This window comes from Trachemys scripta, chromosome 11 (genome assembly GCF_013100865.1).
Source record: "Trachemys scripta elegans isolate TJP31775 chromosome 11, CAS_Tse_1.0, whole genome shotgun sequence".
NCBI classification, from domain to species: Eukaryota; Metazoa; Chordata; order Testudines; family Emydidae; genus Trachemys; species Trachemys scripta.
The window spans coordinates 10,450,208-10,477,681 of NC_048308.1; the positions used below are offsets into that span (position 1 = coordinate 10,450,208).

At 40.9% G+C, this 27,474-nt stretch overlaps 1 protein-coding gene across 7 annotated transcripts in view; it reads left to right on the plus strand.

Annotated features, from left to right (window-relative positions):
- Positions 1 to 27,474, plus strand: part of KALRN (kalirin RhoGEF kinase) — a 739,094-nt gene that overhangs the window by 176,918 nt on the left and 534,702 nt on the right. The gene's annotated exons all lie outside the window — the stretch shown is intronic.

Here is a 27,474-nt window from a genome sequence, read left to right on the forward strand (position 1 = left end):
CCATGAACTCCTGTGCTTTGAAAGGTTTAATGAATGACATTTGTGTCCAAATCTAGCTTTGCCCAATTACCATGAAGTTCATTTTTTCCTGGGCTATTATTTTCTTTATATCGCAGAGCCTGCTCTGATTTTATGTTTGTAGCTGCTGGATTTCATCTAGACAACAGAAGCAAAAGGGGGACAGTTTAGTTTTTTATGGACCTGAACTTGTATGCTGCTGAGCACTCTTAGCTCTCACCAATGTCAATGAGTGAGCAGGAAAATCTCAGTGATGCCACTTTTATAGAGCTCTTTAAATGGGTTGGATAATGCAGGGACTTATCCTAACAGAAGAAGGATTAGATCTCATGCTTCAGGGTGTAAGGAGGAGTATCTCCCCACAAAATTAGGTGCAGTAGTGCCCAACCGGTTTGCAGCATGGTGTGTTTTTCCCTTTCCTGGCTTCCTCTAAGGTGTCAGTCATTGACTGCCTGACTAGATGGTAAATTAATGGCTTCATAGACTGATATTCTGGTGAAACAATTTGTATCATGATGTGATTTCTCACAAACAATGGGCCAGATTGTTAGCTGGTGTATATTACCATAGCTCCATTGATTTCAGTGGAGCTGTATTGCATCAGCTGGGAAAATGGCCTACATCATGCAAAGAGACCAATTTAAACCTTTGCTTGTGCAAATGACTACCAAAAAGTTCAGATAAGCAGCTGCAGATCCAAGGGCAAATGCTGTTATTTTATTACCATCCATTGTACCACCCCTGCTTTAAAATATGATTTTGTTATAGATGCAATAAATGTCCTAATTGTGCCTTCAGCTATCCCCCTGCTGTCTCATTCTCTTGTGAGTCGGTGCAGGTGTAGTGGAGGGCAGAATTCGGTCCAAGCATTTTACTTAGCCTTTCTGTTGCCTGTAGATCATTTAATGCTAAAGTATCTGACCAGCTTTTACATCTGGCAGTTCAGCTACAACTGGGATATGGAATCCTACAGAAGAAGATTGAAGAGGACTGAAGTACCTCTAGGGCTGCTCCCCATGATACAGGATATGGATCAAGTGGGATATGCCTTCCTGATCCCTGCTCAGTGCTCTGGAAATAGGCAAGAAGCTGTCCAAGGTCTCTGTCAATAATAACTAGGGGAACGTAACTTCCAAAAATCGAAATGTGGGCCTGATTCTACCTGGCCTTTATGTGGGTGCACAATGGGATGGGAAGGAGTAAGGGGCTTCCCCCTTTTCTTGGGTGGTATATATAAAGGCCAGGAGTATTTCCAGTCTCTGAGCTTTAAGGAGCACAAGGCCAGTTACCGTCCTATTCCCCTGGAATATATACCACTCCAAAGGGGGTGGGAAAGAAGGGGGAATGCGCCCCAGTGTGTGACCCAATACCTCCCATTACTACAGGATAAATGCAATTTGTTCAATCTAGCCCTTGATTAGCACTTCAACCCTGTTCCATAGATGGATGACCATGTACTTGTCTGACTTGTTAAATGTCCAAACCAGGGGAAAATCCTTTGGTTGGTTTCAGTAGACATGTGACTGTTTCCTGTGCTGTGAGATTTTTAATAGATGATTCCTTTTAGTGCTTGAATCTTCTGGGAGATGCTCCATAGTACAGTATATTTCAGTGCTAAGAAAATGCCTATTGAATCAGAGAACAATTACTTCAATTGATTTCAGCCTGGCTGCACTCCCAAAGCATTCAGTATTTCTGGCAACAAGATTCTTTCAGGACTGTAGTTTTTTTAATAAAAGGTCTTGCTAAGCTGTCAGTTGTTTTTTTTTTTTTTTTACAGGAAGGAGGAGATGCACAGAAAGGAAATGTAATGGCTGTGTATCCGAAAAGTTTACTTTCTTTGGCTTTGAAAGTTGAGATCATGCTAGCCTCAGGAACTTTCCACTTTCCATTGGGAGTCTCAGGTTTTGTCTAGGTATCATGTCGTCTGTCTGAATTTATTTTGGATCCAAGAGAAATGATTAAAAGCGACTGAAAATTAGACTTTGAAACAACTGGAGACCTGACGGTGTACAAGTGTAAGGCCTGTCTGTCACCTTCCAGCTAAGAAGTTCTGGCTTCTCTCTTTTCTATCTGTCAATACCCCAGTCCCACAGCTTCTTAAAGTGAAAATGCCAGCTCTTCTGATATGAGAGTGCTACTTATCTTATGTTATAGACACATTGTACTAACAACTCTAGACTAAGGTATTGGTAAACTTTCTAGACAATACCTGACATCTGAAAATTAAAGCTGGAAATGCCTTTTAAAAGAAAGAATGAGGGAATCCTGATGAGATCTCCGTACCCCAGAGAATTATACAGCCTCAGTCAGATGCTCCATAAATAGCATCTTTTCTAATGATTATAAACTAGTCTCTATTATCACCCATAGACTTTCTGTCCTTGGATCCTTTCTATAGCTTGTCACCATTTAGAGAATAATCCCTAAGTGACTGATTAGCCCATTTCCCCATTTTTCCAGGCCTCTTTGGATCCAGTCTCCCTCTTCCTTGGCAGGCACTCTGTACACTGCTGATTCAGGAAAACATCCCTATTCAGGAACAATGTGCTTTCTTGAATCTGAGCCTAAATTTGTAGACTTTGCTAGGTATTTCATCTAGCAGCTCACTGGTGCAGAGATCTGTTTCCAAACCATCTTACCAAACTAGGACCTCAGCCATAACCACCAACCTGCTATTCAACTAGTTGCTCAGACAACTTCCTGTGCCACCTCCTGGCTTAAATAGCAAGTCTGAGCAAATCAGAGAGGCTGGACATCTCCTCCAATGAGGAGCTTTGTGAGCAGTGCCTCTGGTGAGCTAGGGTCCATCTGCCCACAATCGCTTCTGGCACTAGCAAGCTGCCAAGTGATGGCTGTGGTCTGAGGACTGCTTGGGCCCCATGGACCTGGATTCAAGACCTGTGATCCTTCACACAATGGTGGTTTGGTTGCCCTAAGCCCTACTAGTGTGGTGAAGTTGGAGAGACTGGGATGTGGAACAGTCCAAGCTGTGCTGGTGAACAGCACACTGAACACTGACTGAGTGGTTGGCAGGCAGTAGCAGTAAATTTGGGTTCAGCACAGAGTCACAGCATTAAAGTAGAGGGATGACACATGTAATATTTGCTAGACCCTGCTGTATTCTGTAAAGAAGACTAGGTCCCACACTGATTTCTTGTCCTTACCTGGATATGTAACCATTTATTCCTGCTCTCTTTTGTGACTGATTCAGTATTCCACCATCGCTACCATAGTTGCCATTTGATCCATTAGTCTTTTATGTGGCACTGCCCCCAAAACCACCCTGAAGTCCAAGTAAATTCTTCACTTTTGCCTGCCTTTACTGTCACTCCCTAACGGGAATTACTAAAGTTTGTCCACCATGCCTTCCTTTTGTAAATCTGTGTTCTCTTGCTCATCTCTACCTATTCAAGTTATTTCCCATTTGGCCCTGTTCCAACTCAAAAACCTTTCCCAGTACAAAAGTCAAACTTAGTATGTCTGAAGTTTCCTGTTTCTCTTAAAAACCATGAGCCTGTGAAATTTCATTCAGTCCATCATCCCTGAGATTCTGACTGGCTGGGCTATCCTAGAGCCCTGTCTTGTTATAGTTGCTCTCCTTCCTTTTTTTTTTTCCTCAACATGTTCAGATGTCACCTCGTGTTTCATTAACTTTTCATTTTTGGCCCCCAGGCAACTTCTCTTAATTTTTAGCACATTTTACTCCTTCTCCCCACAGACTGTCAAGTCAAATAAATCATTTAGTTTCCTAGCAATATCCACCTCATCTGTCATCAAGAGATACAATTACTAAAACAATGAACAATAGATTTTAAAAAATGGACATCTGCAACTGCCAATTTTTTTTTTGTCTCCACATTAAGATACTGATTCTATGTGAGTGTGTGTATTTCTCTTGCATCTTGCTATTTTCCTTCCTGCCACCCTCTCTCCATTAAAGGATCTTGTACTGGGCTGACTTACCTTCCTGGCTGAGAAGAACTGGATCTACAGCCCTCCAGATCTTGTCTTTGGTGCTCTTGGGTCAACCAGAGAGTTTACTTGAGAACAATGTATAGGAGAACCATAATTTAAAGGGAAACATAATGCAGTTTGTATTGTTGGACATTTTACTGGGATACATGTGAACAGACATGAACAGGGACTGTGCCTCTTCAGGTGTGTGGACAGTGCTTATAATAGCATGGAAGCTGATTTAATACAAATAATAAACAATAACTAATGAATTATACCAACTGGAAAAAGAGGAACTAATGGAGATGGTGTTCCTGTTTCTTACTGCCTTGAATCACATATTGCCATTTGTACCATCCAAAGTGGCTGTAAATCTCTAGCATTTTGATTTGGTAGCACCTTCTACTCATTTTGCACAAGTGTAAATTAAGGTGTAGAGCCTGTAACTCTGATCACATATATTCTTGTGTAAATCTGCCGTAGCTCCTTTAGACATCCAGGGATTTACATTGATATGTGGTGTAAGGCAGTGGAGAAAGCCCAAAGGCTTCTATAATTCTTCCCCTTTGGATAGTCAGGGAAGCAGCTGGTAAACCTGAGAATGTTATATGTTAATGTGTGAAATTCACAAGGAGATTGGGTGAGATTAGAATGCTGAAGACCAAATTCTGCTCACTCTTACACAGGTACAAACACAGGGATCTCAATGGAATTTTTCCCGATTTATACCTGTGTAATTGAGAGCAGACTCTAGTCCAGAATCACTAATTTATATGACCAACTTCTGTGCTATTTGCAGCACTGTAAAGAGATAGAGGTACTATATTTTCTAGTACTATACTGCCAGACATTACACGGCAGGTTTAACTTTCCTTTACATCTCATTTGCCAGTTTTCTTTGTGCATCAATTTAAGTAATCCTTGAGGGCTGTCATAGGTGGCCTGTAGATGTGGCATTTGGACCTGGGCCTGGATTAGGCTTAAAGCTAGAGTTTTGAGTTCAAGTGTATCCAACCAGAATTAAACTTTGAATACAGCTTCTGTGATGCTGAACTTTTTAAAAACTATTTCCATGAATTTTTTGGCCCTAAATTGAACAAATTTCATAGGGTCAGATGATCCCCTGCAGAAAATTATTTTTAAAATATTATTTCAAAGGTACAGTGCATTACTTTCAAGAAATGGAAAAAAATCAGTCCTCTGTGCAATATGCACCTTAATTGAATCTCAGCTGAAGATCTTTAATCATTGAAAATTAACTTACAGTTGTTTGGCAGGCGAGTAATATCTGTAATAGGTTAGTAGACCTGAACAAAAAAATCTTGTAAGTTTTCCAGAATTCATATCAAGAGATTTCATACAATAGAATGAAAATATCCTGCCCATCTCAAATAGTTGTCAAATTGAATCTTGCTGAATGGTATCGTAGAAAACCCTTATGGTTGTGCTGCCCCAGTGCTGTATAAAATTCTTTCTTGTTATGGTTATCAAAGCAAATATTCTCAGGAGCATGCACCTAGCAGGACAAAAAAAAGGATTGGCCGTTACAAGGCATCTGCTGCAGTCCTAAGTTCAGAGGCGTACAATATTGAAGACAGTGGATGCCTTTTGCAGGGCATTCAGTACCTGTTGGATATGATAAGGAAAAAGAAGATTCAACAAAACATTGGTTTGAAAAAAAAATTCTTGCTCTGTGATGGTTTTGTAAATTCAGTCTTGGGCTTCTGCTAGACTCTCCCTCTCCTCTTTTTTTTTTTTTTTTAAGGCAGGATTCAAAAAGTGTGTAATTGTTGCATGGTCTGGAATATATAAGAATGGTTCTGTAGATGGGCACAGGCTAAGGATTCAGGAGACCTGTGTTCTTATGCCAGCTTTGCCAAGGACTTGCTGCATGATGTTACTCTGAATCTGTTTTCCCATCCCCAGTGGGGATAATGACATTTATCTTTAAAAATTTATACTTATAAAATTTTAAAATATACTTATCTTTATAAATTTAACTTAATTGCTTGGAAAGTAGGAACAGAGAGAGGGATTCATAAGAACGGCCATACTGGATCAGACCAAAAGTCCACCTAGCTCAGTGTCCTGTCTTCCTACAGTGGCCAATGCCAGATGCTTCAAAGGGAATGAACAGAACAGGTAATCACCAAATGATCCATCCCCTGTCACCCATTCCCAGCTTCTGGCAAACAGAAGCTAGGGACACCAACCCTGCCCATCTTGGCTAATAACCATTCATGGACCTATGTTCCTTGAATTTATCTAGTTCTTTTTTTAATCCTGTTATAGTCTTGGTTGACTGTGTGTTGCATGAAGAAATACTTTCTTTTGTTTGTTTTAAACCTGCTGCCTATTAATTTCATTTGGTGACCCCTAGTTCTTGTTATGAGAAGAAGTAAATGAAACTTACTTATTTACTTGCTTCACACCAGTCATGATTTTATAGACTTCTATCATATCCCCCCTTAGTCGTTCCTTTTCCAAGCTGAAAAGTCCCAGTCTTATTAATCTCTCCTCATATAGCAGCCGTTCCATACCCCTAATCATTTTTGTTGCCCTTTTCTGTACCTTTTCAAATTCCAATATATCTTTTATGAGATGGGCCACATCTGTACGCAGTATTCAAGATGTGGGCGTAACATGGATTTATATAGAGGCAATATGATATTTTCTGTCTCATTATCTATCCCTTTCCTGATTCCCAACATTCTGTTACCTTTTTTCACTGTTGCTGCGCATTGAGTGAATGTTTTCAGTCTTCAGCTGCATGAGATGATGGGATGAATAGGAGATGCATGTGAAGAGAAGGACTGTCTCTTCTCCCCTTCTATCTATCTATCTATCTATCTATCTATCTATCTATCTATCTATCTATCTATCTATCTATCTACATAGCCTTCCCCGCCCCCAACATCCCCATACATGTAGCAGAGTTGGAATCAGTCCCTGCTTTTGCTGCTGCCCTCCAAGAAGTTCAAAGAAACTTGCAAGCACAGTTTGGTATTTGATCATTTTCTCTGCTGCTCCAGAGGTATCAGTGAAACTGAACAGATACTGTACTTGTCAATTTTGTTCTGCTGCTTCCAGCACTTGTCAGACAAAGCATCCAATTCACTCCTAGAAAGTGAGTGAGTGTATATTTCAGGCCTTGACAACAAATTCCTATGTGTTTCCTGTTGTTTGAACTATGGCTCAGTGTATTATACTTTTCTAAGTTACTCTTTTGTAAACTCCTCAGGGCTCAGAATATGTCTCCCTATGTGTGTTTTAAGCATGTGCTTAAGTTCTGTTCACTTCAGTGACTGATTTAAGCACATGCATGAGGCTAAGCACATGCTTAAGCATCTTGCTGAATACACGTTTTCCTGAATTGGGGCCATGGTTTGTAAAGCGCTGCTCCTGTTATCTATAAATAAATAACAGTAATTGCAAGGTTTGTGGCATGAAGTCAGGGGAAAGTTTGTAACCAGTCACTCCAGTACTGGATGAAGTGTTCTCCTAGGTGTTATATCTTTTTGGCATATATTTTTATGATTGTGCCCCCCCCCCCCCCAAAATGATTATATTTTACAAAATAAAAATGTTTTCATTGCATATAAACCTTCTACTATGGGAACTGTATAGTATCAAGACCTCTCTCTAGTCCATAACTGTGTTCCAATTTGCTTGCTTACTTATTCCATTTTGCTTGCCATGTGCATTTTAATTTTGTATCTACTGAAGATTATTGCATTAGTTTAATCTTTCTTAATTTAACAGTCAGTATTGAATTTTTCCAGGTATGTTGACTGTTTCAGATTTGCTCTTTCAAATACCTATTAAAGCATCGGGAGGATACTGTTTTATTTTAAAAAGTAAATATCTTATTTAGTAAGTGAAAATGAAGGCTGGTTAGACTGACTTTCTAAGAATATAATACAAACCAGATCCATTCACTTGTTCAACTAGTTATTTAACAAGAGAGATAATTTTACTGTGCTTGAAATATCTAATGGTTAATTAACATATCTCAGCTTTAGCTACAGGTAGGGAGGGAACTTCTTCTATCCAATAATTGTGGGGTATGCAAATCCAGTCCATTTTATTTGTGTAGACACAATGTTCAGGGGCACACAATTAAATTTGCTGAGCTGGGTTTTTTCCGCTTCTCTGTTCAGTCAAGATTGCAGCTGCAGAAAGGTGACTATAGAAAAGCCATTAAAGATGGATAATCTCCATCAGTTGGGTCCCCTAAGACTGGATTCAACTGAATGCTAGAAAATGTACATTAAAGAATGATGCTGCATTGGTCAAGGGCATGGGCTAAATAATCAAAGTAAATAGGTTTTTCTCACTTCACCTTAATGCTATGATTGGCCCTCAGGAAGTGGGTGAGGAAATTCTATAGCGCTGGGCATGTTACAATATGAAAGAAGCACCATTCCATCTGCTATATTTGAAAACTGGCAGGGTGCTTAAAATGGTTAGAGGGCTACATCCTGGTCCCACTGGCATCAATGGTTCAACACCCATTATCTCCTAAGGAACAAAGATTTGACCTCCCTTGGGAAGATTTGGGGATTGTGCAGGGGACAAGAATTGTATTTACATTGGCCTCTTCGGTCTGTGACCATTTTTCATTATAATTTTGTCACATTTGGCTGCAGTCCCCAGCAAGACCCGCTCTCTGGCCCTGCGGTGTTGTTTTCTGTAGAACCATTTCTCTTTAGAAATGTGGCAGATGGGGATGGTACAGAAATTTCAAAACAGCATGATTCCAACTAGAGTACCAATTAAGCAGCCACTAAAAGCACCTTTATGGAGGACCTGTCCAGACAACAGAAGCCCCAAAGGAACAAGTGTTTTTCTCTTCTTCTTCTTCTTCTTCTTTTTTTTTTTTTAAAGGGCCAGTGCTCTCAGTTTTTATTTAAGACAAAATTGAAGTGTAATGCTGCATCATTAGCATACAATATACCACACCTTACCTAGTTGTTAATGTTAAAAATAAATTGGGATCCCAAGGATGCCCTGGTAGTCTTGTGATGTGAAGATTGGGCATATTTTTTTTAATATAAAGTCTTTACATCATACAGAAAGTGACACCTGGCCTCAGATTATAAAAGCCATGTAGTGCCTTGTATGTTAGAAGTGCAAATTGTTTTCAGTGGTTTGTCATGAAATGTTAAGTGAGCACACAGGCCCTTACCAGCAAAAGTTGAAGTAATTTCACATTTTTCATTGATTTGCTAACACCATTTATTAATGCAGGCCATGGTCATTTGATCTTCTTTTCTGTGTGTTTATGTGCCTGTGTGTGTTTGTGCAAGCATGTGTAACCTTTGTTAATGGCTTATAGATTATTAATTAAAACATGCAGAGGTGATAAACTGTAACTGGCACTGCAACATACAACAGTCATTGCTGGCTAGTTCTTGTGAGGAGATAGCTAGTTAATAAATTGGTTAAAATTACATACTGGCTTTGTGCTCAGAAAACAAGATATAGAAGCACCCAGCTGAGCATCTGTGAGAACTCTTGTTTATCCTAAAATTATTTAGGATCCTGTCTCTGGGACTCTGGAATGCAAAATCCTGGCATCATAAATACTTCAGATTTGTAGAAATGGTTACAAAAACTAATGTTCCAAAGTGGTAGAAGGGATTTAAAGCCATTTTAGTAATTTAAATGCTGTCTCAGTTATTTGCAGCTGGTGAGATCCAGTTATAAAAAATCTTTTCTCAATTAAAGGAAATGAGTAATTAACTCTAATATCTATAAAGCAAACCAGAGTAACAACCATCTTCAGAATAATGAGACTTCTAGTCCTTTTGGTTATTTATAGCCCTTTACAATCTTAATCTGAGCACTATGGCATGCAGGAAGGGCCAAATCTATTCTTGCCAGCTAAAAGCCTGAATCTGGAAGGCACTGAGCATCCGATTTTAATGAGAGATGAAAGTGCTCCGCACCTTGAAGGATGAGGCTCTTCAAGAGGTGTACATTACACTTCTCTGTGCCATCTTGAATCTCTGACTGCCACAAGATAGTCACCCAAGGGAGGGTTCATTAGTGGCATTACTTCCTACACTCCCTCTGCCGAGGAGTAGTTGCATTGAACTTGGCTATGGACATCACCAGTGGAAGCTGGTTAGGGGATGTGGTGAATCAACATATTCTCCAGCCTACTGAGCATATGCTCTCCATGGCTTCTTTCACAATGCTTTCCCATAGTGTGCTTCCCACTACCAAGGACCCTGTACCTGTGGTTATGCTGGTGGCTGAATTTAGATCCATATTTTTACATCTAAATGTGAGGTTTGTGTGCATGCAGTGAGAAAGAGAAACCAACATTTTGTTTTAAAGAAGAGAACTTTTTTTTGCCAGTCATTGATTAAGGAGATTTCAAATCTGTCCGTTGGACTGTGCTGGAGCCTGGGTGCCACCCATAGAATCATCCCTATAAATTTATCCTCCACACAAAGTATGTCTACACTGCAGTGGAATCCCAGAGTTAATGGGACTTGAGTTAGCTGACCCATGTTAGGGAACTTCTATATTGTATTTTAACCCTATGTTAAGACTTTTCTAACCCATGCTCGAACCTAGGGAACTGCCATCTGCACTGCAGTGCGCAGACCCAAGTCGAAGTAACCATAACCCAGAGTCCCTAGAGCCCCACCCCCAAATGTGGATGCTCTAGCCCTAGGACTGTGGTGCACTGTGGGAAAACTTTACTGCCTGCCCTGCACATTACCAGGAAGCAGCTCACTTTGCAAATACTTGATCGGTTCTCTCACCATTGTAACCCCAAGAGGCTCTCTGACAGTGTGCTTGCAGATCAGTGATCAGAAGAGACTGGATTAATGCTGACCTGAGCTAGCTGTTTGCAAAGGGGAGCTGACTTCCATTTTCAATAGCTTGGATTGCAGTTTGTTGGGTCAGAGACGACTAAGGAAGTTGCCCCATGGAATTGTAGGATACTTCTGGCTGACTGTCGGGTCAAGCGGGGCTGCATCTACACTGCAAAGCAAAAGGGCTTGGACCCTTCAGCCCTGCAGGGTCCTGAGCCCTGGGTCTAAACCCTGGGTTGGCATAGTTGCAGTGTAGACACAAGGAGATTAGGCTTGAACCTGGGCTCAAGCACGGGCTTACGTTACAGTGTAGATATATCCTTAGTGTTCCGTAATTAGCAGTAACACTGGAAAGAGAGAGAGGGGAGTGAAGGGACAGATTGGTAGCCTCCATATCTGAAATGCAGAAGGATTTCAATATAATCTGATCTCTCTGGTCTTTGGTCTCTCAACGACCTTTGATTGCAGCATATCATTCAGTAATGCATAATTATTGTACTCAGCCACACTTAAAGCCTGTCTCTTTTGGTGGCTTAATTAATACTGTAATGTTTATGAGCTACGGTAAATATATTGTTCTCAGGCTATCTGCAAGATTCAGACTATTGCCATTAGTCCTGAGATGTGTTTGGCATAAGTAACCCTATCCCAGTCATTTGCCAGCTCAGAACTTGTGTATAACGTGCGAAGGCTCTGTGCAGGATACCCACTGTTATCAAACAATGCCTGCTGGCTGTTGGTAATTAAACATGCCTTTGTATGGTCACATTGCATCTTTTGACATGCTCCTGCAGATTTCAGGTAGCATCTGAAGATGGGTGGAGGGGCACATAAGGCACAGTGGATAAGAGCGAGCTTTTGTCTGTGGTGTACATGGAGAACTCATGGAAAAGATCCAAGAAGGTGGAGCCATTAATAAATACATATGTGTCCTATTGAAGGTCTTACCCAAGAAATGAGAGTACAGGTCATCTTTGCTATGGGACTTTATTTGCCCCAGCCTGAAATGCCCTGAAATTACTTGAACCTGTCAACATAAAGGTCACATGCAGGGTGTCACTTCAGAAAAATTCTGGAATGAGCAAAGTTGTGTCAGCATCCCCCTTCCATCTGTGCTGAGGCAGTTGCTACTTACAGAGGTTAGCAGGCTGGTCTCATCCCAGAGGGACATAGGGAGGTGGCATGCCAGTCCTATCCAAGGAAATAACGGGAGGGAATCAGGCTGGGTTAGTATCTCAATGATGGCCAGCCCAGGGCAGGGATTGGGGCCTAATTTCCTCCATGCTTAGCTCTGGCCCTGGCCACCGCTCCTGCTTCCTGTCTGGCTGGCGGGGCGAGCAGGGCTATGTTGTTGACAACATAATGATTAGGAGCCCTGGCCTGTCACCACCCACCCTACCGTGGCCCCACAGGCCTGGGGGAAACAGTGCAGTGCCAACTGGTGTGAAGCTATGGAAAGTGGGCAGGGATGGGCAAAGCAAGTCTGGGAGAGGGAGAACTGCCCTACCAGCCTCATAGCAAACGATGCCTCTGCTCACATACCAGATGCTATTGTACCTTCCTGGCAAAAGGAAGTTTGGCTTAGAAGAGTGGGGAAGACATTTCTATTAGATGCTGAAAGTTCCCTTATTATGTAAGGGCATGAAATGGCTTAATATTTGAAACAGATGAAAGGATGGTGTTCGGATCTCGATCTAATTTGGACAGTGGTTCACAGTTTTGGAAATGGGATTTGACTTAAAAATCATGAGGTGTTTTTTTTTTAAGTCTTATGATTTTTGTGCTTCCAGGATTGGTAATACTGCATTAGATAAATGGTAGGGGTTCAAATGCAAATGACAAGGTTATTGAGGAGATCAGTAAAGAGACCACACAAAAGAAGTTTGCTAAAGGTGGTTAATTTTTATATGGTAGTGGGACACTTACAAATTTAGAGTGTGGGATTGGAACTAAGGGAGCAGGTTCCAGCAGAAAGCAGACTGGGGAGGAGTGACTGCAGCAATGTGGAGAAGGTAGGAGGAAATGTAGAGTAGAAACATTAATGGGGTTTCCCCATTTTTTTTTTTTTTACAAAGTTGTGCTCCATCTACAATGTTGAGAACAACCAAGCTGTTTGTACTCATCGCTTAAATGGTCATTCCTGTAAACTGATAGACTACATTTCAGATACCTGGAGAGCTTGTTCAGCCTGAACCAGGACTTTAGTATACTTCACACATGGAGCCAAAGAACTGCAGAAGTCCATTCAGCAAAGCTGAAAAGGATGCAAATGCAGTGTTTTCTGTTTTACAGATTGTTACAGATAGGGGAGCCATTATCCAGTGGCTTGATGACTATGGAAAACTCAAATCACACTGTCAGACTCTGCAGCCTGCTAACTGTAGATTCTATAAGTCATTGATCTATTTGATATTCTAGTTGCTGTGATGTCAAACAGGAATACAATAGTGTTGTAGTTTCAGGATTACAGGTTGAAAGAATTTGTCATTCAATAATCCAATCTGTCCAGTTCAATTTAATCTGTTTCCCCAGTGGAGTATTTAAGTACTTGGGAATGTTTTGCAGAGAAACAATGGAGTGTGATATACCATATTTTTTAAATTGATGTTCCATTTTAATAACAGTGAATTTTACAACTAAGCATCACTTTCAGAAATGATACAAGAAGGTCAATAAAACTTCTGTTTAGAAGAACTGCCAGGTCACTACATAGCTTTTTTCTCCCAGGTAAACGGCTAGCATCACTGACTGGATGAAACTTTCAGATTTATAGCCAAAAGCTGGCCCTACCTTTCTCATGCATTGGAAAGATTGAGTTTAACGGTAGCAGACTCCTGGTGAAGGCAATGACAAACCTCCTATTGACTTAAATGTTAGAGGAATGATATGCAAGAGTACTAAGATGTGAAAGGTCATGCCTGATACTACGGGAGCCAAGAATTTCAAAAGTAACTAGTGATTTTGGGTGCCTCAATTTTTGATGTGCCCAATTTGAGCCCCCTTAAGAAGGCCTGGTTTTCCAAAAGTGCTCAACACACACCTTCTGAAAATCAGCACCAAATCCTGCCTTTGCTCTGTCCTTATTCAGACAAACATCTTGACTTAAAAGCAAGATTTGATGGAGTAAAGACTGAAGGGTGTTATCTGTTATCTTTGGGCACAGGAAACCAAAATCAGCCTGGTGGAAGCAGGAGTTTCACCCACTTATACCAGGCTATTTTGGCTCAATTTCCTAACCCCCAGGCTTCTCGGGCAAGCCCTTCCCCCTTCAACTTATGCAGGGAACACACCCAGTTGAACTGCATAGTCATGCATACCCCCATTCCAAGTAACCCCTTCTGTATGTAGGGAAGTCCCATAAAGCTCAGATCTGCCTTGAACAGGGGGGTTCCTGTAAGTTGTTCCTGAAATCCTGCTCCCCATCCCCCACTCTGTACCAGTAGAAATTCAGGTGCATATTTCCACTCTGCAGTAAAATGTCTCTGAAAAGTTTGGTTACTGTATTCTGATTGACCAAACCTCTGTAATTGGAACCTGACCTTTCGTGTCTAGTCTATAGTTTGTTCCCTTCTCATTTGAATACACAGTAGTTTATCTTCAAGAATATAAACCGAGGGGCAAATTCTGCCATGATTTATAAATACCAAGCTATCCCATTGAAATTCATGTTCTGGAAGTACATGGGCCTGATCCTGTAATCACGTCATGCATAGAACTCCCATTTACTTCAATGAGAGTTCCATGTAGAACTGGTTGGGAGTTTTTTTGATGAAATGTTTTTATTGAAACCAAATCTTTTCATAGGAATAGGTCAGTTTTGATTAAACTTTTTGTCAGGAAGGTTTCTCAGGTTCAGAATGGAATTTCTGGTCAAAACCAGAGAGAGAGAGAGAGAGAGAAAGAAACCCATGCCAGAATCACCTGTTGTTTAGGGCACTCACCTGGGATGTGGAAGACACAGATTTTAAATGACCCAACATGAGTCAGTAATGAGGTGATGTTGCAAAAAAAGCAAATAAAAATTTAGGTTGCATTAACAGAGGCATAGCTTGTGAGTCACGGGAGGTGATAGTACTGCTCTACTCCGGCCTAGTTAGGCCTCAGCTGGAGTACGGTGTCCAATTTTGGACACCAATGTATAGAAAGGATGTAGAGAATCTGGAAAGGATCCAGAAGTGAGCAACAAAGTGCAACAAAGATGATCAAAGGGATGGAATGCCAGCCATATGAACAAAGGCTGAAGGAACTGTGTATGTTTAGTTTGGAAAAAAGAACATAAGAACATAAGAATGGCCATACTGGGTCAGACTAAAGATCCATCTAGCCCAGTATCCTGTCTTCCGACAGTGGCCAATGTCAGGTACCCAAGAGGGAAGGAACAGAACAGGTAATCACCAAGTGAATCCATCCTCTGTAGCCCATTCCCAGCTTCTGGCAAACAGAGGCTAGGGACACCATCCCTGTCCATGCTGGCAAATAGCCATTGATAGACTTATCCTCCATTAATGTATCTAGTTCTTTTTTGAACCCTGTTATAGCCTTGGCCTTCACAACATCCTCTGGCAAGAAGTTCCACAGGTTGACTGTGCATTGTGTGGAAAAAATACTTCCTTTTGTTTGTTTTAAACCTGCTGCCTCTTAATTTCATTTGGTGACCCCTAGTTCTTGTGTTATGAGAAGAAGTAAATAAAACTTATTTACTTTCTTCACACCAGTCATGATTTTATAGACCTCTATCATATCGCCCTTTAGTCGTTTCTTTTCCAAGCTGAAAAGTCCCAGTCTTATTAATCTCTCCTCATATAGCAGCCATTCCATACCCCTCATCATTTTTGTTGCACATTTTTGTACACTATATCCAGTGGATCCCCCTTGTTCACATGCTTGTTGACTCTCTCAAAGAATTCTAGTAGATTGGTGAGGCATGATTTCCCTTTACAAAATCCATGTTGACTTTTTCCCAACAAGCTTTGTTCATCTATGTATGACAATTTTGAAGGAGATTAAAGGGGTATATGATAGCTGGCTTGAGATACTTGAAAGGCTGCCATAAAAAAGATGGAGAAAAGTTGTTCTCTTTTGCCACTGACGGCAGGACAGAGGCAATGGGTTCAAACTACAGTATGGCAGGCTTAGATTAAATCTCAGGAAAAACTTCCTAACTGTAAGAACAGTAGGACAATTGACCTGACTGCCTTGGGAGGTTGTGAAAGCTTCTTCACTGGAGTTTTTCAAAAGGAGACTGGATAGCCATCTTTCTTGGATGGTTTAGACACAACAAATCCTTCATCTTGGCAGGGGGTTAGACTAGATGGCTCTTGTGGTCCTGTCTAGCCCTATGATTCTATGATAAATACCTGTTCTGCCTGATGCAAATCAGGAATTTGAGCCTGGGCCTCCCACATGAGTCATTGAAGAACTGGAGTGTCTCTCTTTCTCTCATATTTTTGGTTAAAAATTTCAAAAGGGTTTGTTCTCATCCCAATGTGGGACAGAATTTTTTTTTAAATATTGAAAATGTTGGGGATGGGAAAACTGTTTTCCTTCCAGCTCCAGTTCTGTATACAGAGTGCTTACTGATTTGGGCCCTGTAATGATGTTTGCTTGCAGTATATTATTTAGCCTTTAGATGTCTCTGTGTTCTGTATAGCATTGAAGATGGGGTGTGTTCTCTGGTAAACAAGGGAGACAAAGCTGGAACTTGAACCTGTTTGTTTATATCTGTGGCTTGTAGCTCTTTTCTTTAAGAAATGCCTCCTGTTTAAGGAAGACAGTGATTCCCTATATCTTGTCAGACCCTAATTTGGGACACAATGTGGGCCTGAAAATTTCAACTTTAGTTGCAAATGTATACTCCTTTTATTCCAGACCACAGTCTTGAGTATAATTTTGGCTGGGAGGGCTTGACGAGGTTGTTGACTACACTGCCACGTATCTTCAAGTCCTTACGAACTGGAACTGTGTCTCCTGATCACCATGCAAGAATTGCTCAATCAGAGCAGTTTCATGTCAAAAAAGCAGCTCATCATCTTGTGCAGATGAGTCTGGAAATGGAGAATTGTCGTTTGGGGTATGGCTTCCTGATCTGCGTGATTTACCAATGTCCATGTGAGCGGGCATTGATTTATAGTCTTTAAAATAACATGGGGCATTTAATTGAAAACAAAAATTACAATGTGCAGGAGACAATTGGTTATATACAGATATTGCTAGAGATTTGTTTTAATTGCTTTTGAGACTAAGTAACATTTTATCGTTTGTGCATATAAAATAAACAGCAATTATTGCTCTTGTTTGAACAGGTCTCTAGATTTCCAGTAATCCAGAGGCATTTTCATTATGGGTAAAATTCACCCCTGTGCAGAGAGTCAACACAAGGTCTTTGCACCATTTACATCCCACCCAAGCCTCCGGGACTTAGGTAATGCATAGGTCTTTTTCTGGCCCTCTGTACAGGCATGAACTTCATACTCAGCTTGCAAATATCTATGCTACACTTTTCTTTTTATTTGCTGCAAAAGCTTTCCATTAAGGAAACCAAGATCATCCTCTTAAGGTGCATTAGCCCGTTTGACATCTCCGATACAGATAACAATCTAGGTCCTTTTCAAGTAGCTAGAGAAAGGGTAACCACAATGCTCTGAGCCTTGAACTACATCAGCTGAGGTAATGTGCTGTGAAGTTCCTACTCCTCTTGACTTTGAGAGCATTGCGTATCTCTAAGAGGATGACCAGACAAAGTAAATAATTGATATCTGGCATTCTGTTCATAAACAAGGGAAGGGAAAGAGAAAGAAAGATCACTAGGAGTTCATAAAAGACTGCAGCATTACCAATCATTTTCATTGTTAGATTCCCCATATTTCTTTGTATAGGCAATTATCTAGGAAAAGGATCACCTATTGCACTGTAATTTGCCCCAATTAATGCTGAATAGTCACTGCTCTAGTAGTTTCAGGGAATCGTAGAATCAAATGATTCGCTTTAGCCGTGGATTTTGGTGAAGGTAAGTTTATAGTTTATTCTCTTGACTCTCTGTAGCTCATCTGATGTGGTGCTATGAAGACCCACATTTTCATTTGCTTGAAAGCTAGTATGTATTTTAGCCTGCCAAGCAAATTATGTGAATTTTTTCAGTAACCTGTGTTACCAGAGAGCCTAGCAAAATCCAAACTCAGGAAGTGGCTGGATTTCTTAGTCAAGAGTTAGCCTTATTGTAAGAACTATTCAGTATGGAAGCGTTAGAGATAAGCATATTCACCATATCCTTCCCTAAGATCACGATCTTATATATTAGTTTTCAGGGCTACCAGTTTCCCAAGTGTTTGGCTGAGTTCTGCAAAAGCCATTGATAAGAGTTTATTTCCTGTCATGGGACCAGGCCCTGTTTTCAATTACCATCCTGCAGTTTTATGGGCAACAGATTATTAACTTTTTAGAGGATAGGATGAATAAATACGGTATAAAAATATAATTCTTTTGAACTGGGACCAAGTTTAAAATTGCTTCTTGTGACTTTTAATCTTTTGATTTACTATAGTAACATTTTCATTAAAAAGCATACACGTGTTTCTTTTCTCATTTACACTTTCTTGATTCATTGTCCTCATTTACATTGATTCGTTCATTGTCTTCTCCTATTAAACCTTTAACTACAGCCAGAAAGGTTTGGGAGTTCTAAGTTAATGTGCAAATTTCTTTTGTCTGGAAACTCTAATATGTTCCAGTAAAAATAGGTGTTTGATTAATGGAAGAATTTAGAATGATTAGATTATTCTGTTTTCAAACAATCTTGTGTGTCTACGGCTTGGGATAAAAATTTATGCGGTCTGAATAAATGATAAGCACCATCATACCAATGACTTGAAATTCTGTTAGAGGAGCCTCCTGCAAATTGATATTTCTCCAGATTGGACAGTTCACAGAAAAGAATGTCTCTTTATGACTTAATGACCAGCTTTAAACATAAGCCCTCTCACAATAAAATCTAGGTCTTGGCTTAAAACAGGGCTTGGAATTTAGTCATCCGTGCCAGAAGTGCATGCGGCCAAGACCCGTTGTGGTGGAGATACTCCTGAAATCTTGGCTGATTGTCGTGTCTGGAGGAACACATTTGGCTGGCTGATAGAACAAGCCCTCTGTGAGGCCTAGTTTCCCCTACAGCAAAAAGAAATGGAAGATGGAGTTCATCTGGCCATTGGTATCTCAAGATGCTGTTTCTCTGTCTGTTACCTATTGTCATCTTATATTGAAAGGGGAACTTCTCCTAGATCACCAAGGACTTAGTATTGGTTACCCGTGCTAATGTGCAAACATGGAAGCCCATCAAATATAGTATTTCCAGATGGGGAAACCATAATGAAAAAAATGACTCCTCTCTGTAGAGGTATGTTTTTCTCTTATGTTGTGAACCTTTGATTCTGAAAGATTGGCAGAAGTGGGAACTGAAGCTTTCTTTGTTTTCTAGCTATAGTTCAAACACTGTTGGCTGCCAGCTTCCTCTCATTGCCGTACTTAACACCTCAGTCATGGCCTTGTGGGATCAGCATTTTAAAAGTGAGAGTAATTCAATTTTGGTACCAGTTCAGCTCTAGGCATCATCTGAGCAGAGACTGACAACTGTGCAAATGTACCAGATTTCAATGTATGTAGCTTTTTCTACCAAGAACAGTGCCACCAAACTCATTTCATTTAGGCTTACGCCATAGAAATTAAAGGTGAGGGGTTTTGTCAACCAAGCCATCCAGCCCCTTCTAAAGAAAGAAAACACAATTTACAAAAGACTTGTGTTTGCTCTCCCATCTCAGAGTTTTTGCAACAGCTTTAGCAGTTCTCTAATTTATAGATGGACAAATTACATGTTCCAATCACGAGATGATTTAGTATATGGTATCATGTTTTATTTTCTAATCTGCCAACTTTTAGAGCCATCTTCACTTTGAAATTTGGTGAGATTTCTGTCAGGAGTAAGTAGATGCTTGGGGAGAACGAGAGAACCGTTATAAAACCCATTCTGCTTGTAATGACATTGCTAGTGCTCTTTACCAATGAAGGTAGCTGGGTATTATTTCTCACTTTCAGAAGGTCAGTGATTAATATTGTGTGGTTTGGAACTTGTTAATGTCTGCTTCAAACTATTTGACTATGTGTAAATAGATCTAGAGACAGAGGTATTTTTAAAGTGTTTAGTAAAAATGCAAGTAAATAGCCTGAATGTGAAGGATGAGCAAATGACTGGTTCAGTTCCCCTTTTATTGGGGAGGCAGTGTGGTCTACTGGATAGGGCACTGACCTGGGGGTCAGCAGACCTGGTTCTAGGCCTGGCTCTTACACTAACCTGCTGTGTTACCTTGGAGAAGTTGCTTCACTTCTCTCCGTGCTTCTGCTTCTTTTATCCTTATAAAGAGCATATACTCTGTGGGACAGGAACTGTCTTTCACTGTGTATTTGTACAATACCTACAGAACTCCAATCTTGCTCGTGGCCTTGATTCACCATCTGGGTTTATGGGGACAAATAGACATGGCCTTGATGCACTACACTAATACTAATAATAAGTCAGTGGACCCCCTTCCTCCCCAAAAAGAGGATCATGCTCCTCTCTTTATTTGAAGGGAGCTATTTTCTGACTCCTCAAAGCACCCTTTTCTTTAGGCCAGGAGAGCACAAAGCACACTGTTCCCTGTGGAATTAAAGAAGAATGTTTGCAGAGCAGTTAGCAAACGATGTTCCTGCTGAAAGCTCAAGGATGACTCAAACAAGTGGGTTTTCTGAAATTGATATTCCTCAACTCTGATTTAACAAGTCAAACAAAACACTTGGCTGATGTGTGGTAGTGTAGGAGTGAAGGGCATCACAGGGTCAAAAAAGGGCAGACAATACATGAAAAGGGCAGAAGACCAGCTCCGAAAAGCATTCTGTAAATACAAAATATAGGAAATGTTCTGAGAATTTGCATGCAGTGTGTAGATTAGATAGTACCCCGGGAAGTTCAAGTTCAATAGACTGATGGTTCAAGAGTTTATGGATCTTGGCAGCATTGCTAGATGAGAGGATCTTAAATAATTTCTCTAGTCTGCTAGGAATGGACATATTTTCCTTTAAGAGGAACTTTATATGCCTTCTCTTTCTACTTGTTTTTATTTTCTCTTGAACAAATATATTTATTGAGGTCAGTTTTAGAAAAAAAACATGTGATTGATTTTCAAAAGTCTTCTTACCCAGACCTAAAACAGAGAGTGATGCTTCCACACATGTCTGTTACATTGAATTTGTTCTCTACAAGGCCCTATTGTGACTACTGAAAAATTGCCAGTGTTTATTGCCAACCCCACCAGAATTTCTACTTCTGGAAACAGAAATTGACTTCATTCATTTTAGTATGTAAAGGTACAGAATACTATTTGTATTTCATGAGCCAGGTCTTCTGGACACTACCTTAGTTACTTATATGGCCCTCTCTACAATAATATCTGAGCACCTCATAGTCTTTAATGTATTTATCCTCACAATCTCCCTGTGAAGTAGGGATGCACTATTTTTCCCATTTTACAGATGGGAAACTGTGGCACAAAGAGGTGAAATGACTTGCCCAGGGTCACAAAGGAAATCTTTGGCAGAGTAGGGAATTGAAACTGGGTCTCCTGAGTTCCAGGTTAGCACCATAACCATTACCCTTCCTCTTGCTGATACCCACATAAAAAGATGTCAAAGCATCAGCTTTCAGAGCACCAGAAATGCCTGCATCAGGACCCCTCAGCACAGTTAGGCTATATTGATGGCAGTCCCTAAACTATGGGCCACCTGCAGTTTTTGTTGACTTTGATGCAACTTTAAGGCATCCGACACTTTACAGAAGGTGCTCAGCAACGGACAGGATTGGGCCAGAGAGAGGTTTCTTCTTTGCTGATGAATACAATGTAGAATATGAAATCTGCATTAATATAAATACTGAGTTAATGGTTGGGAGCCATTTGCATGACCAATTCTCACTTTAGGACTGTGCAAATAGCACAGAAAAGGACTATGAGCATATAAAATATCAGCTGTAATACAAAGTGAACCAGAAATCTTTACATCCTCCTTGCTGTTCAGTACTGTTGTATAGCGTTTCTAGGAAAAGTACATGAAGACAAGCCAGCAGCACTGCCTGATTTGATTGAGTGGTGATATTGTCTTTCCTGACTTCAAGCTTATGAAATCCCCATTGAGATCCCGTCGTCATTGGTGCTACCTTGACTGGAGTAAATTATCCAGAGAAGATTATAGACAGTTGTCTCACATTTAAGAGCTCTGTGATTGTGGATGATTTAAAAGGAGCTTCTAGTCAGTGAATGTGTTTGTTGTAAGCTGTGTAAGCTGAGTTGTTGGGGCACTTCCTACGGCTTTACACCTGAACACATGAGCAGCACCGGAGAACTGCAGTACATTTTTCACCACCATAACTGCTGTAATTTGCCTGATGTTAAATTGTTAACAACTTTCCTTAATGATGGAAGCCAGAAGTGTGCTTTCCAAACGAACAATGTTACACGTAACTAGAAATTATGACATTCTCATTTAATTACACACCCTCATTTCCCCTGAGTGGGGGAAAAATGATTTGAGGCTCACTGTTCTCGGCTTGACAGGGCTGCTTGTGCCTGTAAGATGCAGGCAGAAACTTTTGTTTATAAAACCAGCCTGGAAGAACTGCTTGGCATTCAAAATCTGATAACCTTTTAATAGATAATTCCAGTTCTGTTGACTTATTGCATCCTTAAATACCTTCAATATTCCCAGCCTTCACTGTCTAATAGTCCACACTCCCAATGTCTCCTATGCTGCCCTTATACATGGCACAAACTCCCTTAAATATCTAAATAACCAGTACATAATGCTGCTTCAAATCCTTCTGTAAGACCCATTGCAGCCATGATGGCATTGCCTACAGCAGTGTTTCTCAAGGACTGATCCGTGGACTGCGCTGGTCCCTGAGATCTCCCTGACACAGTTTAGGAAGCAGCAAGCCACTCCCTGGTATCAAAAAGGTTGGGAAACACTGGCCTACAGAACAAGTAGGTAATGGCTAGGCAGTTGTGACTTTGTATGCACAGATTGTCTACATGATGATTTACTCATACTATTATCTCATCCCCCGTCTCTTCCATTCCAAATCATGTGTTTGTTTGTCTGTTGCATCTTGTCAGTCATTAACTTTAGGGCAATTTTCTCAGCTGCTGTCCATCAACATGGACCAATTTATACCAGGATTTAGCCCTGAAAGATTATAACTTATTTAAAACAAGGAACATCTTTTTGCTACATGTTTATATAGTGTCTATAACAGTGGGACCCTAATACCTTATATGGGCCTGTAGGCATTACTAGAATATACAAAATAATAATGTATGTGTGTTAACTCTTAGAAAATTGGGATTTTCCAAACTGAGAGGCAAATGAAGGCTTAAACTGTATGCCTGTATATGTCTATGTATATTCCTGTCTAATCAATTTGACCATATGTCTAATGGAATAATTTGCAGTTGCCACACATGGGAGCCTAAAATTAGGCCCTTTAAATCCACATTTAGGCACTGAAATAAGCAGTCAGATTTTAAGAGGTACAAAGGCCATGTCATTTCAGGGAAGTTAATGGGAGCAGCGTCTGAAAATCAGGTCCCTTATCTAGGTGCCCAAATTATGGATTTAGGTAACTAGCTTTAAAAATATTAGCCCTAATTTTTATTCCTTTTCATTCTTGTTTGACCTGGAGAGCCAGTGCAACTCTGGGAGATAGAGAGAAATTCTATTCAGGCTCATGCTGGCCTTGTACAAGCCAGAAAGATGACAACTTAACTCTCATATCCTAGTGTGGGTTTATAGGCCTGGCAGTTAAAAAAACAAACCAAAGGCCTTTTACTTGTAAACTGAGCACATTTGATCTGGAAGTCATTGAGATGCAATAAACATGGAACTCCACAATCCCGTTTTTATGGAGTCACTTTTCAGAGTAGAACCGCACTTAACAAAACAATCATTATAATTGAATAGCAGGGTTTGTGAAAAGTGCTGGATTGAAAACATTGATGACAGAAGCCTTCTGTTTAATCAGGGAACAGCAGTGACAGTGGTAGCATAAACTTACAACATGTTGTTCCTCAAACAACCTACACCAAAGGCAGGGCTTAATTTGTAATGAAAGAGGTGCCGAGGCTCACGCAATTAGGTGCCAGGGTTCAAGCAATTTTTTTTTACTTTCACAAATGAAGCAGCAAGCCCAGAGGTGCCAGGGCTATCAACTGCCATGCCTAGAGGTGCTGAAGCTCAGCCCTGGCAAGCCCTGGCACAAATTAAGCCCTGACCAAAGGGACTGACTGCCATTAGGGCCTTGTCTACATTAGTACATTTGGTACCTGTTTTCCACAACTGGTGCAGGGTGCACAGAGTTAGCAATGGTGGAAGATGTAGTGTGGACACTCTTTTTGGAGCCTATTTCTGTGAAACAGTGCACGCTGTCTTACTAGCACATTTGCAGCTGCACCATTGCTAGAAAATCAGAACCACATTTTCAGAAATTTAGGAATGAAAAAGTAGTTCAGTCGTTATTGCCCATTTGGTTTCTGTGCAAATAATCATCCAGTGTTGCCAGTTACTACTGGGTATACTAGTGCTTTTTTTTATGATGTGGACACCTGACTGCTGGAAACTGGAGCTCAGATTTTTAAAGCCACTAATTCGTATAGTTTATGGAAAGTTTAATTGAAAAAGTATATAAATAATACCTTTATGCTAAACTCAAGAGAATGGATTCTTCTAACAGTATCAAAATACAGCTCTCTGAATATTTTAACAAAAACAAGGACTCATTTAAATGTATTAGATATCATTGGGGGCTTAGAAAGTTATTCTTAAGGGAGGAGTTTAATGTCTATGTGAAAAAAAATTATTTCCTTCCTGTGGTATTATTTGGGCAATTTCTGGGCTCATTTGATTCACCAATTTGCTTCTCATCAATATTTATTCCCATAATCTAGGAGCTTTGTGCGTGGTTCTGTGGTGATGCTTGGGGACAATGGTAATGGGTGGGTTAGAAATGCATAGACTGACATATGGAGTTACTGCTCGGGATGACATATTTGTAATTGTCAGTCTGAGAGCAGTCAGGTGTGCTTAGTACTGTAGTTCTTCAGTGGGGTGAAGAGACTATCTCTTTGTCTCTCTTTGCATAGCAATTTGAAGCATTTTCTGTGGATGGAATGGTTGCTTGTCCATTTCACCGTACACTACTTAGAACATTGGATACTGTGGGACTGCTTATCTAGCCTCTTCCCTCGTATGTATGAAACAATGACAATGTAAATTTCCTTCCATAATATTTTTAATATGCATTATTTATTCACATTCATGTCATGATTGTTCTATCTTGTGGTTTTCATTAGTAGTCAGCATTACATATCTCTTACACCAGAGGTTCTCAAACTGTGGTCTGTTGACCACCAGTGGTCCGCAAGCTCCATTCCGATGGTTCGCAGATAGTTCCCTCTAAGGTGTGTGTTTGGGTGGCTGCACACGAGAGAATGAAGGGCCACCCACCAAGGGCCGCAGGCGTGGCTCCTCTAATTAGGTGCCTGGACCCTTGAGAAGACACACATGTAAGGTGAGGTGGTAGCGTTGGGGGGAATAGAGGGTAGGTAGGAGGAGACAGTGGGGTAAGAAGAGGGGGTGGGGGAATTTGGGATGTGCAGGGCTGCAGCGACCAGAGAAAGAGGTGACGTTCCCCAGCTCCATGGCTGCAGCTGCTGGGGAGAGATGGCCCGCCTTCCCAGCCTCAGCTCTGTGGCTGCTGTGGTGGGGGACAGACCCCACTCCTTCCCAGCGCCAGCTCGGGGGCTGCTGTGATGTTGGAGAGAGGGCACATCCATCGCATTAGAAAGATAAAACTACTGATATGAAAATATGAGTTGTGTGCTTTTATTTGTAGAACAAAAAAAGTTAATTATTATTTTTTATATATATAGCGCTTTTATCCAAAGTGCTTTAAAATAGTTAGCTAATGGTATAAACAACATCTGGAAAGATCATTAAATGATCCACTGAGACCCTCAGCAATTTTCAAGTGGTCCACGGAAAAAAAAAAAGTTTGAGAACCACTGTCTTATACTGTGCAGGGAATAGGTGCCTTAATGTAAACTAATATTGTAGCATTTGATATGTCTTTGTCCTGTGGAAATTGGTGGAGAGATCAAATTGTGCAGATATGTTTTCATGGATGGCGATCTCATCAGATCACACAAACTAAGCAAGTTTTGTCAGAGACATGGCCAAGGAAAATACAGGTGATACAGGAAGTGCCATTGGTGACTCAGTAGGGAGTACTCTTCCAGCCAAATCAGTTCCAAACCAATGCCACAGCATGGCTGTAGTGGGGATTATGCAGATGCTTGAGGTGATGTCTTTTGGGTGAGATGTAAACCTGAGATTCTGGACTCTTCTGTTCATTATAGATTCCACAGCACTTTTCCTAAGATTAAAAGTTTTGGCCTGAAGTCCTGGCTACAGTTCTAACACAGGTAATTACAATCTGAGTAAGGAGTGAGGCAGAGCTGCACTGTCTCAAGGGGGAGCTTTGGGAGGGGAAAATCCTTCCCAGAGCTTCTCAGCATGCAGAGGAAGTATACAGGCTGCATGATTTCTTTGGGTGATTGAGCTGGTTGCCCTCTCTGCTGCTGGCCAACTCTATCTGCTGGTGTAGGAGGGGAGGGGACATGTTCTCACCACTTCCCTGCTCTCCTTGGCATGGCTTGCACCCCCAGAGGCAGTAGGAGGGAGCACTCTCAGGGACTAGGACTGCGACTATGCGTAGGGTGTGGGTGGCCAAGAATGGTGAAGGGAAAGACTCCTTATATCCCCACCACCGTTGTCACTGAAAGTCCTTAATAAACTAAAGCTAGGGAGGCAAGTGTGGACCAGATAATAGGGCACTGGTCCGGGGGTGAGAAGACCTAGGTTCTTTGACCAACTGGCTGTATGAACTTGGACAAAATCACTTCACCCTGTCTGTCTTCCCTCCCCCAAATTGTCTATTGTAAGTGCTTTAGGGCAAGGACTGTCTCCTACTATGTATTTGTACAGCACCTTGCACAATGGACAGAGATGGCTGGAAGATAACAGTTGTGTTTTGCAGCAACTTTTGAAGTTTTGAAATTTGTTTTTCGTTCCAAAATGTTTCATGTTTTTTCAAAACCAGAATTGTGCCAAAGTGCCCATTTTCAGAACAAAACTTGAGCTCGTCAATTCAGGCAGAGAGGTGTGTATGACACCAGGGATTCTGTGGGGGAGACCTATTCAAGCCCCTTCTCTGCCTGATTCAGAGAGATCTGAAAAAACTCATCCCAAATAACTCTCCATCAGGGACAGCAGGAATTTGAACCTAGGTCTTCCAAATCCCAGCTAGTGCCCAAACCAGCAGTCTATAGAGTGTGAGTGCTTGCTACTATGTCTAAATTACCAAAGGTGTAATTTCCAGCTTGGGTAGCTGTACATGTGCTAGCTCTGATGGAGTTACTGCTCTAAAAATAGAAGTGTGGCTGTGGCGTAAGTACTCGGGAGCCTAGTTTGTGCTGCTGCCCACGCTGCAGCAGCTACACTTCTATTTTTAGTGTGCTAGCTTGATCAGAGCTAGTGC